Source organism: Ambystoma mexicanum, chromosome 1p, assembly GCF_040938575.1.
Source record: "Ambystoma mexicanum isolate Mex_15411 chromosome 1p, UKY_AmexF1_1, whole genome shotgun sequence".
Taxonomy (NCBI): Eukaryota; Metazoa; Chordata; class Amphibia; order Caudata; family Ambystomatidae; genus Ambystoma; species Ambystoma mexicanum.
Genome location: NC_090921.1, coordinates 977,649,026 through 977,667,252, shown reverse-complemented (window position 1 = coordinate 977,667,252; position 18,227 = coordinate 977,649,026).

Sequence of the window (18,227 nt, the reverse complement as noted above, 5' to 3'; positions counted from 1 at the left end):
CACAGGTGAAGAAATGTGCTTTCTTCCTTGCCGCTCCGAGAGCGTGGAATGCCATCCCACCTGATCTCAGGGCAATCAGCTCTACTCCAATCTTCAGAAAAGAATTGAAGACTTGGATGTTGAGATAATGCTGACAGGTTTGCCCTTCCCTGCCTGGTTTGCCCCCTTTCTGGGTAGCCCCATTGTTTATTCTTCATGTTAAATGTTGTCTACGCTCCTAAGCCTCCGGGTCATTTGGCGCGCTATATAAATATACTAAAGTAAAGGACTGAATAAGCACCTGCGGATTGAATTGTATCACCTATGTGATCTGTTTGTGTTTCATTCTGGGAAGAACAGCATTTCAGCCAATTCCCCCCATTTAGACGATCATTTGCCTGGAAAGGGGTACTGCTGTTAGGTTGGGTAACATGAGGATGGGATGATAGTCTCAAAGCTGCTTTGAGAGTGTGTACACGCAGCCCGGACATGCATTTCCTGCTCTGATGTTTATCTGATGAGTCACTGTTCGAATCCTCACAATTTCACTATGCTCCCTTTCACTGGGACTTATTTCATCGGCTTCTGAAAAATGAAATGCAAAGACAGGCACGCCTGACAGTTGAATCGTTCATGCCCAGCTGTACCCGTTACCCCTAGGACTGCACTTTCCAGTGTTTCTCCTGTGTCTTCTCTCCCATCTGCCCTGCGCAGCAGTGTCATTGTGGAGGCAGCTTTTAGTGCCAGGAAGAGAGCAGATAATAGGGTGCCAGCGGGAGGCACACGGGGGGCCCTGGGGGGAATGCGAAGCGTTTCCCCCCGGGGATTATTTTGGCGCTGCACACGGCCAGCGAGTGGCTGTGGTGGGGCAGAGCGCCTCTGTGGGTATATAAGGTCCCAGGGAAGGTTTGGGAGGCAGGCGACGGTTGGACTTGGAGATTGTGAAGTCCTGTCGCCTGCTCCCGAGCCTTCCCTGGTATTTAGCGGGGCCTACAGGTGTGCGAGTTAGTGAGGTGAGGAAGAGGAGGGTTGGTAGAGTGGTCGGGTAGGTAGTTTGTTAGCTTATGTAAAAAAAAAAAAAAAAAAATATTTAGTTAGTTTATATTGGGGAACGTGTAGTAGGGGTGCCGTAGATAAGACACCCCTTGTCGGCTTACCGGCGGGTCCCGCGTTGTGTGGGGTGCGGCATTGGGAAGCCTAGGGAGTTGGTGTCTCGAGGTCCCTGGGGGGTGCTGTTGGGGAGTTTCTGGGCAGGCGCTTCCTTTCCTCGTGGGGGCCTCGGAGTGTTGGGAGGACCCGGTGCTGGCGCCGCTTCGTTCCGTGGCTTCTCCCCGGGCGCTGGTGCGGGGGTGAGGCTGGGGTGGCCGTTGTCGGAGCCCGTGTGTTCCGGGCTCGCTAGGCCGAGTGCGTGGTGACGGGCTTTGTCATTAGAGGGCAGTGCGGTCCTCTTAAAGGGACCGCTCCCCTTTTTGCTTCCAAGGAGCGGCAGGGCACTGCGGTGTGGCGGGAGGGCCACCAGGGGGCGGGCTTCAGAGTAAAGAATATGCACAGGGGTGCTCAGTAAAAAAATAAAAAAAATAAAAAATAAAGAAATAATAAAGGAACAGGAGAGAAAGGAAGGGGTTTTCTGGGGGGTTCCCAGCTCTATGGGTGAGTGGGGGGGGGCTTTGGGGGTCTAAGAGTAGGTTATCAAGCGAGCTGGGAGAGAGGGTTTCTCTCCAGGCCCAGGGGGTGTTGGCGAGGAGGGGGGTTTTTTATAAAAAAAAAAAAAAAATGTTTTCTTTTCAGTTAGAGATAATAAGGTTGTAGGGACCAGGGGTTATTTAACCCCTGGGGTATTTAGCGGTTAGCTCAACTTCGTTGGGGTTTCGCCTCTAGTAGGGGCCTTTTCTTTCCACGGGTAGGTCCCGGCTCGGGGGCATAGGTAGCGGGGAGCGGCAAGGGGCGTATTGTAGTGCACCAGTAAAGGTTGGGGCACGATGGTAGGACAAGGTGCAAGCAGGGAGGGGTTGGTGGATGAGGGGCGCCCTGGCCATAATTAGCAGGGCAACTAAGGCCCAGCTGGAGGGGGCGGTGGGGGAGGTCACGGGTGAGGGGCAGACAAGTGTGGGTAGGCCGCAGCGGAGAGCGGCAGTTGATGGGGCTCTCGCGGCAGTGGGGCTTGCACCCCTGCAGCGGGGAGAGGGGAGGTTTGGGAATCCAGGGGCAGGAAGATGAGGAGGGAGATAGACAGGAGGGCGTCCGGGGAAGAAGGGATTTCGGGTGGGCAGCCACGTGGGGAGGGAATGGGGGATAGCACTAAGGGAGCAGCGAGTGCTTAAATGGAGGTGGCTCAAAGGAACCATGGTGGGGCTATGGTGGAGGGGCAGAAGGGGGTGCAAAGGCAGCGGGGAAGAGGGGGGAAATACCTACGGAAGAGTGCGGGTGGGAGAAGGAGAGGGAGGTCCCCATCAATTGAGGTGGATAGGGCGGGGTGCGGAACGGCCCCCCCGGGTAGGGTGAGTGAGGGCGGTGGGCGCTGCGCAGCCCCCGCTGGTCAAATGGAAGTAGAGGGTTTGAGAGCGGCCCCTACTCGGTCAGCGTACGGAGAGCCTAGAGGGTGCAGCACGGCCCCTAGCAATGAAGAACCCAGGGTGGAGGTCAGAGCGCCTCGCCTGAGAGAAGAGGACCAGGCAGGGGTTTCCACGGCCCCGCCGAGAAGACGTCAGAGGAGTGGCGGGGTGGACACCCCGGGCTCGCAGGAGGAGGAGCAACTCGACTGGGGCACGAGCTCGCAGCCACAATGGTATTTGATGGGTGATGAAATGGGTTTGGAGGATTATGTGGGGCAGTGGGAGGTGGATGGTTATAGGTCGGCGGGGGTAAAGGGGGAGGAGAGAAGGAGTTGGGCTTGGGATAGGGAAAGACAGGTGCAGGGGGGTCGGGGGGCAAGCGGGAGGGGGAAAGGTTGACTGGGTGAGTCTGCTGACATGTTTTGTCCCCGCAGTAGGAGCCCGATGAGGAGCATTGGTGTGGACGCAAGGCAGCAGACGGCGGGTGCAGAAAGAGGTGAGCAGGAAAGGGATTGGTCATCTGCATGGCAGAGAGGGGTCCCAGGAGGGGGGCGGGAAACGAAGAGTCGGGTTTGCAAGGGCTGAGGAAAGAAGTTGGTGTGCAGGCCATTGGAGCCTTGGGGGTTGAAAAGAGCATTTGCTCAGTGGAGATTCAGACGGACAAGGTGGTAGAGCCATTGGGGCTCGAGGTGCAAGGGGGAAAAGAAAAGGAGGTTGAAATGAAAGGAAGGGAGAAAAAACTGCCATACATGGGGATAACAAAACAGTTGGGGGCGCACTTGATGGCGGCGACCAGGGAAAAGATCCAGGCGGGGGAATTTGTAGATGTTTTTAAATTGCTCCATAGGGAAGTGAGAGCTAAGGAGGGGTCTAAAGAAGAGGAGAGTGAACTGGCTGCGCGACCAAGGGTACCGGTGACCATTGAGAATTGGACGTCAGCATTTATCATTTACGCCAGTGTTTATTGTGAAAAATGTCCTGAGCGTTGTGTGGCCCTACTTAAATATATGGACGTAATTAGGAAGGCTTTCACGAGTTTTGGGGGTTTTGCATGGGTGAGGTATGACGAGGAATTCAGAGCGAGAATGGCGGAGGACAGTCAAGCGGTCTGGGGGGAGATAGACATGGATCTTTGGCTGCAATGGATGGCTCCAACGAGGCCTGCCCCGACATTGCACACAGCAAGTGGGCTGCCGGTGCCCTTCCGGCCCTTTCTTGGTCGCTCCGCCCATGAAGGGGTGGGGAGAGGGGGCAGAGGGCAGTCCTCAGTGGCATGTTGGGCGTTCAACAAGGACGGCTGCACTAGGACCCTGTGTAGGTTCAGGCATGAGTGCAGCAAGTGTGGTGGAAAACACCCGCTTACGCAGTGCTTCCAACAGGGAGACAGGGGGAGGGGGAGAGGTGCGGGCAGAAGGGTTGTGGGGAAAGGCTTTTACGCCAATTAAGGTGGGGGTTCTGCAAAAATGGTTGCAATTTTATCCGGACAGGGATGGGGCGAAGATTTTGAGTGAGGGATTCAGTCAAGGTTTCAGATTGGGGTATCAGGGCCCAAGGGTGCGCCGGTGGGCTGAAAATCTGAAGTCAGCCAAACAAAATGTGGAAGTGGTAAGGCAAAAATTGAGCAAAGAAATAGTGGTGTGAAGGATCGTGGGGCCAGTTGATGACCTGCCGGGTGACCTAGTCATATCTCCATTGGGGTGGTGCCCAAGAAAGCTCTGTGGGAGTTTCGGTTAATACACCATTTGTCTTGGCCGGAGGGCATGTCGGTGAATGATTTCATTGCCCCGGAAGAAGGTGGGGTTGTAAATGCAAGTGTTGACCAGGCAGTGGAGCTGGTAAGGAAAGAAGGGCGGGGGGCCTTCATGGCCAATTGTGACATCAAAGTGGTCTGCCTGTGCCTTACCGGCCCTTTCTTGGTCGCCCCGCCCATGAGGGGACGGGGGGAGGAGGCAGAGGACAGCCCTCAGCTGCGTGTTGGGCGTTCAATAAAGAAGGCTGCACAAGGTGGATGTGCAAATTTAAACACGAGTGCAGCAGGAGTGCGGGTCGGCATCCGGTGACAGATTGTTTGCAGGCAGGGGACAGTGGGTCAGGGCGAGGAGCGGGGCAAGGAGGTGGGGGGGAAGAACCGCATGCCAGGTAAATTGGGGTGTTCTGGTAGGTCAGGCTCAGTTTATCGGAAAAGGAGGGGGGGGCACAAGGTTGATGAGAAGTCTTGGGGGGGCGGTCCAAAAGGGGTAGGAGAGGGGTGAGGAGGAAGACGCTTAGGTAGGGTAGGGGAGGGCCGCAGGGGGGATGTAACTGTGGAAATGGTTAAGGGGTGGTGGCCATTGTTTTGGAGGGCATGGACGACGGTGGGAACCCTCACGCTTGCCTCACGACAAGGTGAGTAAGTTTCAGGCTGCATGGACGGAGGTGCGGGAGCGCTTCTGGTGCAGCAGAGGGAAGTGATGAGATTGGTCTGCATGGACGGGGGTGCTTTAGGGCCCCTGGTGCAGCTGGGGGAAAATGGAGCAACGAGGCAAGGTGCTGGAAGAGGAATTTATATAGAATGGACTGCATGGACGGGGGCGCAGGTTTGGCCCCTGGTGCAGCGGAAGGCAAAGAAGGGGCCTGCATGGACGGGGGTGCACTAGGGCCCCTGGTGGAGGCGGGAAACAGGTGATAATGGACGCAAGGAGCTTGAAGATTAGTTATAGGGAATGGACTGCATGGACGGGGGTGCAGGTTTGGCCCCTGGTGCAGTGGCGAAAAAGAGTAATAAAGAAAAGGGCCTGCATGGACGGGGGTGCACGTGGGCCCCCGGTGCAGGGTGGGCAACGCAGGGACATATTAGTAAGGAGGGAAGGGGGGCAAGGGTGAGCAGGAGGGTAATAGATTAGGGGAAAATGGGGCTCTAAGTGGGTTTAGTTGTATTGTTGAAAGGTTAGGTGAAAGGTGCGAAATATAGGGGGGCAGGTAGGAGAGGGCCAGGGGTGTTTCCGGAGAGGGATAAGGAGATGGCCAGGAAGGACAGGTTACTGAGGAAGGCGTTACTAGTGGAGGGGAAAGGTTAGGAGGTTGGAACTCATTCAGTGGGAGGGGTGCAGCATCTGAAGGTAGCAGGCTGGGCTATTAAAAGGAGTAGTTGCAAAGGTTGGGATGCTGGAAGTAAGGGAGATACAAAGGGTATGTCAGGGACCGGGGCAAACAGGATGTCTTTAATACATTTTCAGTAGGTAGCAGGAGTGTTGTAGTTATTAGGATGTTGTTGATTTGTAAGTGATTTTGTAATTTCTTTTTTCAGATGCTGCTAGGAGGTCGGGTCAGATGTCAGATACCTGGTTTGTGGGACATTATATGGTTAAGTGGGCGGGGAAAGAAGCTGTGAAAAGGGTTGTTGGCAGGCAACTGGGTTGCAGCTATAAAGATGTTGTGGTAAATTGGTCCGGGTTTAGGGGGCTGCGCTGGGATCGGTTGCTTCCTATGTTGGCTGGGGGAGGGAGAGCTATGGGCCTCCAGATGGGGTGAATATTTATGATGGGAAAAATGATGGTAAGGGATACGGGTGTGGCTCTTCTTAAGAAAATAAAAAGGGATTTTGTTATGGTTCCGAGAAGTGTGGCCTCAAGCATCTGTAGTAGGGACTAAGTGGTTGCCCCGGAGAGTTTGGAGGGGAGCGAGAAGTGAGGGAGCGACAGAGCGGGCTAGGAAGGGGATAAACAGAGATATGGTAAAGTTTGTGCCTCGGTGGCGGTACAGGTTATGGACCATAAGTGAATAGTGTATGAGGGTTTCATGATCTTTGGAGAGGATGGTGTACACTTGTCGCTTTATGGGAATAATCATTATCTGGCGGATTTGGGCTCTTGGCTGGGAGATTGGTTAAGGAGTTGGAGGTAAAGAGAACTGGTGGGGGGCGTGGGGCAGAAAGAACACCTCGGTTGAGGGTTTTTCTGGTGCCGGGGGCATGGGCCCTTTAGATGTGGGGCGAGGGAAGCACAATGGGGGAATGGCACGGGAAAGGATGGGGTGGTGCTGTTTGCACAACGGCCCACCCCGGGGGAACAGGTATTGAGCCTGGAGGGGCATGGCCCCGGGGAGAAAGCGGGACGCCTGGAAAAGGGGTAAGGAGACGGTAGGGTCCAAGGGATAGTTAGGGAGGAAGTGGCTTTAATTAATTATTTAATTGTTGGGGGGAAAAGGAAAATGTTTAATTCTTTAATTGGTTGTTTAAATTAGTTCTTTAGTCTGTAAGGCCATGGAGCCAGGTAAGCGTTTAATTGTAAGGTTTGGCCTGTCACATTAAAGCGACCTTTTCCACTTTTAAATGAGTCTGGGTTTTTGTGCAGTAAGCCAAAATGGGCACCACGAGGGAGCCGGGGGTATCGGGGGCAGACACCACCTGGCCCTCCCTGGCACCGCCACTGGCTGTTCTCCTGTACTAGCCCAGCCCCCCTCTCACTCCCCCTGTCTCCTCAATTTACCCAATTCTGCCAACATGTGTGTGCGCGCATGTGTGGACAGCTTTCTTTATGTGAAACTGTAGTGTCCTGCCTCAGGAATCGTGTAAAGGAGTCACAGAGAGTATCTCAAATATTCCACACAGAAATGTTATATACCGTAAAAAATACATGTGTCGTTATCATACAGACATAACAGGAACACATACTTAGCATGTAAGACAAGTATACAGAATTCAAAGTAAAACAATAACAAATGATAACATCAAGCAAAAATAATGACAGTGAAACATGTCAGATCAAACGCATGGAATTCTATTATTATGCCAAATTAAGGGTAGAATTACCAATACCCTTTAGTACAAAGGACTACAAAGAATGAATGTACTATGTGTACATCTTTAACCTGTTTCACTGTCATAATTTATTATTGCTTGATGTTATTATTTGTTGTTGTTTTACTTTGAATTCTATATACTTGTCATCACGCACGCTAGCGTGAAGAGGTGCCTTTCTCGAACGTCACCTCTTCTGCAGACCGAACCTTCAGCAAGCGGCAAACAGAAGTACTCTGCCCTTCGCCATACCCGATAAATGAGTTGGTGACGTCATCAAAAGCCCCACCGGCTCCGTGGACTATGGAGCTCCTTGAACTGAGATTGCACTAACGATCTCCTGCTACGGAGACCAAAACACCTGTCCTGCGCTGTTACCTTGCGCTCGGGGCAAAACGTCCTCACACTGCTTCTGGCAAAGGACTTCATATTTATAGGGTCTGGCACTCCTACCAACTTTGTACTGCAATCCCTGGACCCTGCTCGAGCGTAACAATGTGGTCTAACTGCATTTTCTCGGCTCTGACTCCACGGCTCCATGACAACTCTTGCTGCAGGGCTGCACCTCATCCAGAACCAATAACTCCTTATCAGCATTTTATTGCTGCAATGGGGCATAACGGCTCTCCATGGCTGCCCCTCCTCTCGCTCTCAGCAATTAAAACCTGCTCTGGCCAAGCACATTAACAGGGTAATTCATAGATTTCAGCGCAGAGGCAGCACACGCGAGCAGCGCAGAGAGCTAGCGTACGCTAGCGTGCTCCAGATGTGTGCGCTAAACAGCATTCTGGCGCACACGCGTATTCATGGAATATCAAAGCCATTTTGAGCGCTGGCCCAGAGAACATCCTGCAGTGCCAGTTACGCCCCCAGGAACGCCCCTTGCGCAAGGATAAGACATTGAAATCCCCAATGCAGCGCAAAGGGCTGCACTAACCCTGCACCAGTTCACAGGGCCGGGACAGTGCATTTGGGGGGTGCGCGGGAAGTTTCACACACGATAGGCATTGGGCGAGCGGGGTACGTTTATTCTGAGGGGTGCGCGTGGAGAATCACATGCGATAGGCCTTGGGGAGCGGGGTACGTGTATTCCGAGGGGTGCGCGGGGAGAATCACATGCGATAGGCCTTGGGGAGCGGGGTATGTGTATTCCGAGGGGTGCGCGGGGAGAATAACACGTGATAGACCTTGGGGAGCGGGATACGTGTATTCCGAGGGGTGCGTGGGGAGAAGCACACGCCATAGGCCTTGGGGAGCAGGGTACGTGTATTCCGAGGGGTGCGCGGGAAAAATCACACGTTATAGGTCTTGGGGAGCGGGGTACGTGTATTCTGAGGGGTGCGCATGGACCGGGGTACGTGTATTCCGAGGGGTGCACGGGGAGAATCACACGCGATAGGCCTTGGGAAGCGGGGTACGTGTATTCCGGGGGGTGCGCATGGAGAATCACACGTGATAGGCCTTGGGGAGCGGGTACGTGCATTCCGAGGGGTGCGCATGGAGAATCACACGCAATAGGCCTTGGGGAGCGGGGTACGTGTATTCCGAGCAGTGCGCGCGGATAATCACACGCGATAGGCCTTGGGGAGCGGGGTATTTCATGGGTGCGCGGGGAGGTTGACTGTAACCCTCACCTGGTATCCACGGGCGATGTCACTCAGCCTGTTCTGACCTCTTACGACCTCGAACCCTTCCCTGGAGTCTACTCGACTGGAGACTGGGCCTGAAACACAGGATTGGTAGAGTTTAACTCCCTACTGTCTCTGTGTGCTTGAACCCCTTCTTCCCCCGGGTCCAACCCTTCCCTTTGATCCACAGCTCACCTTGTTTTCTTGGAAAGTGTGCTCTCCGTCCTGCTTTCAGCGCAGGGGTGCGTTGATTGATGCGGGCTCGTTGCTACCTAGTTACTTCACTGGCAAGAGTCCGACAGGTAAGTATAATGAGTCTTTTGAACAGTTCTCTAACTTCGTTCCTTTCCTTCCTTAGATGATGGCCGGCGTCCGGGGATGGCGACGTGCTGCTGAGATGAGTAGCGCTGAAGGTGAGTGAGAGCGCTATGCGCGATGCGACCCTTCCGTATTTGTATTGAACTGAGTTCTTTTTCTGTGTCTTTTAGGTGCTGCGACGTTTTCAGCGTGGATGCCGGTTATGAAGAAGAAATGCGGTGAGTAAGCGCGGTATGCGGCACCTCTAGATGTTTCCACGCTAACCTGGAGTGTCTTTTCCATCTTGTAGATGGATGAGAAGTTCCGGAGACAGAGTTTCCCCAGAGCGGCTGGGATTCAGGTAAGCGTTTGAAGCTCGTACAGTCTTTAAAAATAAGCAAAGATTTGCTGAATGCTTACTAATGCCTTTTTTCTGTTCTTTTCCCTTTTCCTTAGGAAGCGGCATGCCGGGATGGGAATGACACCGCCGAAGATGCCCGCAGAACAGAAGAAGCGATGAATGATGGATGGGCAGAAGCGCTGCAAGGTAAGGCTGTTCCTAACAGTGTTCTTGTTCTTACGGGAGCTGAGCGCAGAAGAAAGATGCAGGCCTACTGGAGACAGATCCGAACACGGTGAGGGTCACGCTGCAGGTGCAGAAAACACAAAGCATGTTTCTCAGCCTGAGCGTGGCTTAAATAGAGTCTGGGTATCCCAGGTGTCTCTGGGCTGAACCACACCCAAAAGACTAGACTGCACATGCAGTTCTAGGAACCGAAATATGTGGGGGCATCCATCTTGTCCCCATCAATGCACTACAAGTCCAATCCCCAATGTTATCCTATGGGAGTGAGTGAGTCTGGTGCCACAAGCGCCAAGTCTGACTCCAAGGGGGTCTTTGGAGGGATGGAGAGGCCCTTGAGGGCCATGTAGGTGATCGTGGCCTGGCTCCAGCCTGACATCTTCGAGGGCTGGGGACATGAGGGGCAGGAATCATGACATTTACACGTGTTTTCGCTGCCACGGAAGGGGTACGTGTACTCCTGGTGTGCCCCAACAAGAATTGGCAGTGTGTGTCCTCCCAGGTGCGCCCTCTCACCCCTCCCCAGGCCCTGCAGGCAGCCCACAACACAGAGGACTACCCTGCACCCCTGGCCAGGCCCCGCAGGCAGCTCATCCACTCTGGCCATGCCCCCCAGCCACCCCACATGTCACCATGCACAAGTGAGCACCGACACATGTCCCCCTGCACACCCACCCACACAGCAGTGACAGTCACCAGCCAGCAGGCCCCGACTCATGTCCCTCTGCACCCCCAGCTACCCAGCAGTGACAAGCACCTGCCAGCAGGCCCGACTCATGTCCCCCCACCCACTCACCCACCCAGCAGTGACAGCCATCTGCCAGCAGGCCCCGACTCATGTCCCCATGGACCCCCACCCACCCAGCAGTGACAGGCACCTGCCAGCAGGCCCCGACTTATGTCCCCCCACCCACTCACCCACCCAGCAGTGACAGTCGCCTGCCAGCAGGCCCCGACTCATGTCCCCCCACCCACTCACTCACCCAGCAGTGACAGTCACAGGCCAGCAGGCCCCGACTCATGCCCCCCCAACACCTCATGATCCACAATCATGGCCTTGTGGCCACCCAAATCACACCCCAAGCCACCCCAGTCCAAACACACAACCAGGTATGACATCCACCCCACAACGAAATCCCCATCACATGATACAACCCAAATGGCAAGTATGCACATCAACATATTTCCGTCACACCCACACAATGGGTGCATGTGATTGAGAAAACACGCATTGTGACATGCATGAAACCAAAGAGAGAATACCACACATTGAAGTAGGAAATAAAAATGTATTAAACACAAAAGCAAGGGAATGAAATGAAACACACAAAAATGGAACTAAATAATGAAAAGCTGCATGTCCAAAATATAAATCAAAAATGCATGATAGCAAAATCCAAAGCAATCCAAAAGCATGTGTCCAAAGTCTCAGTCCGGCAAAACAAATCCAAAGTGCAAAAACAATAAAAAACCATTGATCCATGGAAAAAAAAAAATAAGAAGCCAAATCCATTGTCAAACTATTTACAAAGTACAAATCCAGGGTCCATGTGCCCAATCATTGAAATGAAACCTATAAAAAAAAACCTACCTAATGAAGAACTTTCTACAAAACGTGGGGCATTGTCCAAGCACCCCAAAATAAATAAAAACAAACGGAAACCTACCACTAACTAACTATATACAATGGCGGCGGGCAAGTCCTACTGCTCACTCTGTGATGTCCCAGGCCAGGACATCATCGAACTCCATGTCAATGTCCTGGAGGCGGGCCTCTACCCAACCCCTGAGGTCTCGCAGGGATGCAGTCATGGCCTGTTCCAACTCCCTGCGAGTTGCCTCGAGGCACTCAGCCTGCCTCAACGCCCGGCGCATAGAGAACTCCGCCCTGACCATGGTGAGACGCGCCTCTTCCGCCTGCCGCCGCTCTGCATCTATCCGCTGGCCCAACCGCCGCCACACGGAACACACTCCCATTCCAGGGTCCTCCTGCCCTACGGCTGATGCCTGCCCCTCTGATGTTGATGGCCCGAGCCATCATCGCTCCCACCTTGAGCCTGCTGCTGCTGTCCATGTGCCCTGGCCGATGATGCCGGCACATCCTCCATCTGCTGGTCTCCAGTTGGTGGTGTGTCCACCCCTGCTGGACCTCTGACTCCCAACTGTGGCAGGGATGGGAGCTCCACCAAGCTGGCTGCGTTGGTCGGACCAGGTCTACAGGGGCCCTGGTGGAATCTGGGCCGGAAGACGGCAGGGAGAACGACTGGCGTATAGTCTCTACAGAGGAGGAGAGGGCCGCCAGAGTGCTCGACACATGTAGGAACCCTCCAACCAGGGCCCCTCCCAACTGTGTCACGTTACCAGAAAGCTCTTCGTGATGGCGTGCGTGGTCCCCCCAGGAAGCACGCACGTCAACACAAATGACACGCGTGCGCAACGCAACACCAATCAGGACGGAACCCATAAGGTCAGGGGTCTCCTCGTACGCAGGTAGTGGAGTGCCAGATGACGTGGGCCTCCCCCCTACCTGCAGACGGGCCTGGGACGGGGCATCCCTGCTGGTGCATGGTGGTGCAGTCACAGGGCCAGGGACAGTGACGTGCACAGGCCCCTCCGCGGCGACCTGTGCTGCCTCCTGCCCCTGGCCCTGGACTGCACCACTTGCACCAGTGGTACTACCCCCACCAGGCCCCATGTGCGGCTCAGTAGTGGCCTCCTCCTCCTCTGTGGAGACCACCAACCCGGATGTCTCCGCACCGTCTTCCGCCATCGCAAGCCCCTGTGGGGGCTCACCCGGCCCTTCCGCTACAGCCGTAGTGGCAGACGCGGCACCAGTCCCCTCGCTCCCAGATGATGGCAATTCCTGGGAGGGTGGCTGGGCCTTGTGTCGCCGCCCGGTGGAGGCATCCCCGCCGCTTTGCTCCACAGCGCCGTCTCCGCCCTCTTCTTCACTCGACGCTGCGTAGAGGGAGACATAGAACACAAGCATCAGGGTACTGTACAATAGTCCCCTAGACAGGAAGCAATAACACATGAGTGGGACTGTCAAACGTCACTTCCATCCTGTCCCTCCACAACACATGGGTCAATGCAGGCAACACACATGCAGAAACAGGCACGGCGCATGCAATCAACATCAGCATCCATGTACATGGGCCTCTATTGACAGAAATGTTGGTTTCAAACTCACATGCATCATGGCTCATACTGATCCCATGCACACACATCACCGGAGGGTCATGCATCAGGGCTTGTACACCACAGATACAGTGGATACAAGGATGACTAGACTGCATAAGTGAATCAACACATCGTCACGGAAATGTGTCATGCATCCATGGTGTTTCAAAATCACACACACGCTTCTCAGACACACAGACATGTACACCATACATGTACATGAGAGCAGCACCCACCTCTCACACCCCATCCATGTCCAAGAACAGAGACAGGCATACATTCATGTGTGCATTCCGAATGCTGCTCCCCATGTTGCATTGGAACACATGCACCATCCATGTGGTTCACGCATGACTGGTCTCACATGCATTACTATGATGTCCCTGCACACACACATCCATACATGGCCTATGTCACACATACAGGCAAGTAGCTGACTACCAGCACACTGCAACATGTCCTGTTTCACACAGCAATGCATGGCCACTTACCGCTCAACTCCCGATGGGTCTTCCTCTGAAGGATCTGGACGTGGTGCGCTGGGTTTATGCATTCCAGGATCCTCATCTGGATGTTGCTCAGGCTGACCCCGCACCCCTCTGCATCCTTTGCCTTCAAGAGGTGCCGGGTCTTGCTGAGGGTCCTGGCCCTGCAGTCCTCCCAGCGCTTCCGGACGTGCTTGATGTCGCGGGTTGCCACCCCCTCCGCTCCGCGTTGATGGCAACCACTACGTCCTCCCAGATCCTCTCCTGTCCTTCCTTGTTGGCGCACAATGGTGTGAAGAGGGCATCATAATGCCCAGAACTTGTTCCACCAGGGTACCAACTTCCTTGTCGCTGAAGCTGGTAGCCCTCTGCCTCTCTGGCTGGGGTCGCCAGTGGTCTCGGATGGTTTTTGCCCCGACATGGCGACCCTCGAGGCAGTTGTGGGTGGGCAACTGGGTCCTGGGGCTGGGCTGTGGAGCGATGGTATCCCAGTTGGGAGTCTTCTGTTCCAGCAGGGGTGGACACAACAACTGGACCCCTGCAGATGGCTGACGTGCAGGCACCAAATAGCAGGGCACGTTGGCAGCAGGCAGACAGGCAGCAGCAGATGGCAGGTGGGAGTGTGCTCAGGGCTCTGGGGGGCAGGAAAATGGCCTTTTGGGCAGGAGTGTGGTCTTCCGTGTGTTGTCGGGTGCCAGCTTGATACGGAGTGATTTGGCACGTGAAAAAACTGCACGTCAGCGTGTAATTCGAGGAAAGGCCCTTAGCAAGTAAGCACGTCTGTGACGTAATGCGCCTGGGCGTTTCCCTCAACACGGGTGCATAGTGAATCAGCACGTGAAAACACAACACGTCAGCATGTAATTTGAGGAAAGGCCCTTAGCGCGTATGCACGTCTGTGACATCACGCGCAAGGGCGTTGCCCTCAACACGGGTGCATGTTGATTGTACACGTGTAATAACTGCACGTCCGGGTGTCACTGCGTGCAATTGGAGGAAATGGCCTTAGTGCGTACATGCGTAAGTGACGTTGCATGTGTGGGCTGGCTCAAAATGCACGCGTATGACGCCATTTTCTTGTACGTGCTTTTTGTGGAGAGCGAGCGGGTGATTCTTGTACTTCTTGTCAGTTCACACGTGATTACTTCATAACGGTTCCAGTTCGTACTCCCTGTTTACTCAGACAGTGTTCAATTCTTCTTTTGGCAGGGGTGTTGCCAATGCGCACGCGCGCCTCTTTTTCTCGTTCTTTTTCCAGGCAGACGGTGAGTCACGCACATATTTTCCAACTGTGGTTGCCCCCGTGTGTTGCGTACCCCTTCAGAGGTCATTGTAGGCTGCGTGTATCACGCGTATGCTTATCTTTGTGTTTCTGTGTGCCACAGATTAGTGCGGGTTCATTTTTCCACGCACGTGGTCTACCAGGGGTTGCGTGCATGTTTTATATTGTTTTCGGGGTGCCTGTGCGTTGTGTGACCCGTCATCTTCCCCCAGGGGTCACAGACAGTCTTGCTAGAGCACTAGGGTACGAATTCCATCTAGTACCTACCCCTTTCACCCCAATTGCCCAGGACAATTGTTTACTGCAACTCCCATACACACAACAACATCAGTGCCATGGTTGGGAGGCGACCAAGCAGTAAGGGAGGCAAAGGTGGCCGAGCTCAAAGAGGTGGGCGCGGTAGGGGACGTGGCCAGGATGTGCAGGGTGGCCCAAGAGGCCAGTGTGTGGAGGACCAATCGGGGCCACCTATGCCCCAATCCCCCACCCCCAATGGTTGGGGGAAATGTAGCTGACACCATCCCAGCTCAGCCCTTGTTAAACCGGCCCATATTGTCAACTGAACCGGCACAGGATGACTCCCAGGCTGACTTCCGTGTCACCAAGTCTAAGCCACGTGTGGCGGTGAAAGTTGCTGTCACCAGGCCACGTGGATCTGGGGCAGCAATGTCATCTGCTGCCCCAAGTAGCCAGGGTGTGGAGGCTGCAGGGGCAGCTGCAGCTCAATCCACTCCAGCTCTGAGTCTCCCAGCCGGGACAGTATCGGTCCAAGTCCATCACACCGAGGTTGGCCCTGCCAACATCACCCTGCAGCCAATGCCTGCATTGAGACCTTTGGTCACTGTGCCTTTGGAAACTTACAGTGCCCAGTCCACCTGCGCTACTGCCCCTACCAACCAGAGCGGCGTAAGCCACTCAGGATCCGCACCACCTTCCAAGAAGAAGAAGGGTGCTCTTGAAGTACAGGCTGGGACCCCAGACACGGCTACACACTCCCGCATGTCAAGGAAGCCTAGTTTCAAAGACGCGAACTAGATGCACTTGTGGCCTGTGTGTTGGCACATAGCCGCAAATTGGTGGTGACTGCTGGGTGCAAGACTACGCCTGCTCAACGTAGGGCCCACTGGCAGACCATCGCGACCCGCATTAGTTCCCTTGGATTCGTGAAGCGCACAGCTGATGATTGCTCTAAGCGGTGGAATGACCTGAAATGCAGAGCAAAGAACAAGCTGGCTTCCAATCATGCCTCTACTCTGGTGACTGGTGGTGGGTCTCCACCAGAGGACAACCAACTCACTGAACATGAGTCTGTCGCTGGAGACTTCATCACAGAGGATCAGATCCAAGGCGTCGGAGACCTAGCAGATCTTGAAGCATTGTCCGGTGAGTGCCCATGCATGTGTGTGCAATCCATGTGTATGTTGCTTGGGTGGTGTGTTCTGATTGAGCGCCAGGTGAGGCTGTGTAGTCATGACTGGTAGGGGTCACCCATGTGGTCCCTCCAAACCATTCCCTGGCCTTGGGTTTGGGTATGACAGTATCCCTTCTGACCACAGTTGCCAATTTGCACCAGATTACTGCAGTTGCCCTTCAACTGTCATCTTGCAACAACATTGTTCAAAATGTTTTCCTGTTCATTCAGCCTGATTGTTTCAATCCTTGCCATTTTTACCACGCATTGTTTTGCCGTACTGCCACAAATGTAACATACTGTCATAGATTACACCCCACAATGGCCCACATTTATTACCTTGTTATGGGAATGATTTAACCATTCAGGCTGATTAGGTAATGGCCTGCACACAATCGTTTTTTGGGCCCTATTTGAATGTTGAACATGACTGTTGTCTTCTGTCATGTTGAAGTGACCAACCATTGATGTATCCATCTGCCTGCCATCACTGCATCAGTGAACACTGGATTTGTTGCAGCGTGTGGCACATGCGTGTTTTGTCACACTATTTTGCATGTTTTATCTCATGATGTCCATCTCACATGGATGGTTGACAGTACTTATTTCCTACCATATGGCTGTACTTGTCAAATGTACCATGGCTATGCTACGTGCCATCTATGTGCTGGCATGTGTCATGTATGTGTATTGGACATGCCACTCACAGGCTAATGTGTGATGCCAGTGCTATCCAGCATGCAGCACATGTGTTGCTTTTCCATCTTGGAGTCCTCAGTGTCTGCTTTTTGCCTCCCCTTCCAACCCGTTGACAGCGCATGCATGCCAGGGTTATTGTCATGTGGGACATGTGTCATTTATGTACTGGATCTCTTCCTCGTCAGGCCTATGTGTGTGCTATGGTGCTCATGCCTTTTTCCATTTGTTATCTTTCATGTTATTGCAGGTGATGAGGCACTTGATGCTGTTGAGGAGGAGGAGATGGCGTAGAGCCAGGAGGACTCACAGACACAAACGGGCACCAGTGGAGGACGTGGGGTGGTGGTGGGTGAAAACCCAAACCTCCTGCAGACCATACTGTCCACGGGTGTCTCTGGGTACACCTTCGCAGACCTCTATGAATCAGGTGCTGAATCGGACATTGAGACATGTGTCCCGTCGCAGGTGAGTGTTTCTGGCAGGGATGCTGTTTTGTCAAACCCACCTGCACCGGGGGTAGACCCCTCTATTAGGATTGCAGTGTTGGAAACTCTGCCTGTGGCGGTTACGGATGCAGGGCCACACTCCACAATATTTGCTCCTGTTCCTGGGCCAGTAGCTTAAAGGAGGAATGCAGTCCTGCAGCCTCAGGCAGTGCCAGCACAGCAAGGTGCACATCACCTTGCCCCAAACAGGTGTGGTGCCTGCCAACGCGGTGGTCGTGCGCCACCAGGCAATACTGTGTGGGAGAACTCCATCTACACTATAGCAGCGCAACAGGGGCTATCGTGTGAAATGATGGCTCATGCAATGGATAGGGTAGCCACTTTCATTCTCCCCACTGAAAGGCAGATGGAGCTCCAGCAGCAGGCAACAGAGTGCATTTGCCACTCATACAGTGAGGACATGTTGGCCTCTGACAGGGATTGTTGGGCTGGACTGGAGACTCTGCGCACAGCCATATCTGTAGAGTCACAGGCTCACAGGGAAGCCCTAAGGTTAGATCACAGGTCCGTCAGAGATACTCTGGGTGAACTTGAGGTGTCCCGGAGTACAAGGGCAGAACAGCAGCTGGAGCAGCTGACATGTACATTGTCAGCTTAGCTCCAGGCAACCCGTCAGGAGATCCGGGCATCACGCGAGGCCATGCAGGCAGAAATGCGTGCTACCCATGAGGTGCTGCATGGGGATCTCCGTACCATTATCCTACAGAACCAAACCTTCCAGACCCGCATGCTTGCTGACATGGAGGACCATACCAGGGCTTTGCATGGTCTGCCTCCCATATCACGGCCACCTCCTGATGTAGCAGCAGAGGGTGATGACAGCGACATCATTTCTCCCACTGTAGCGT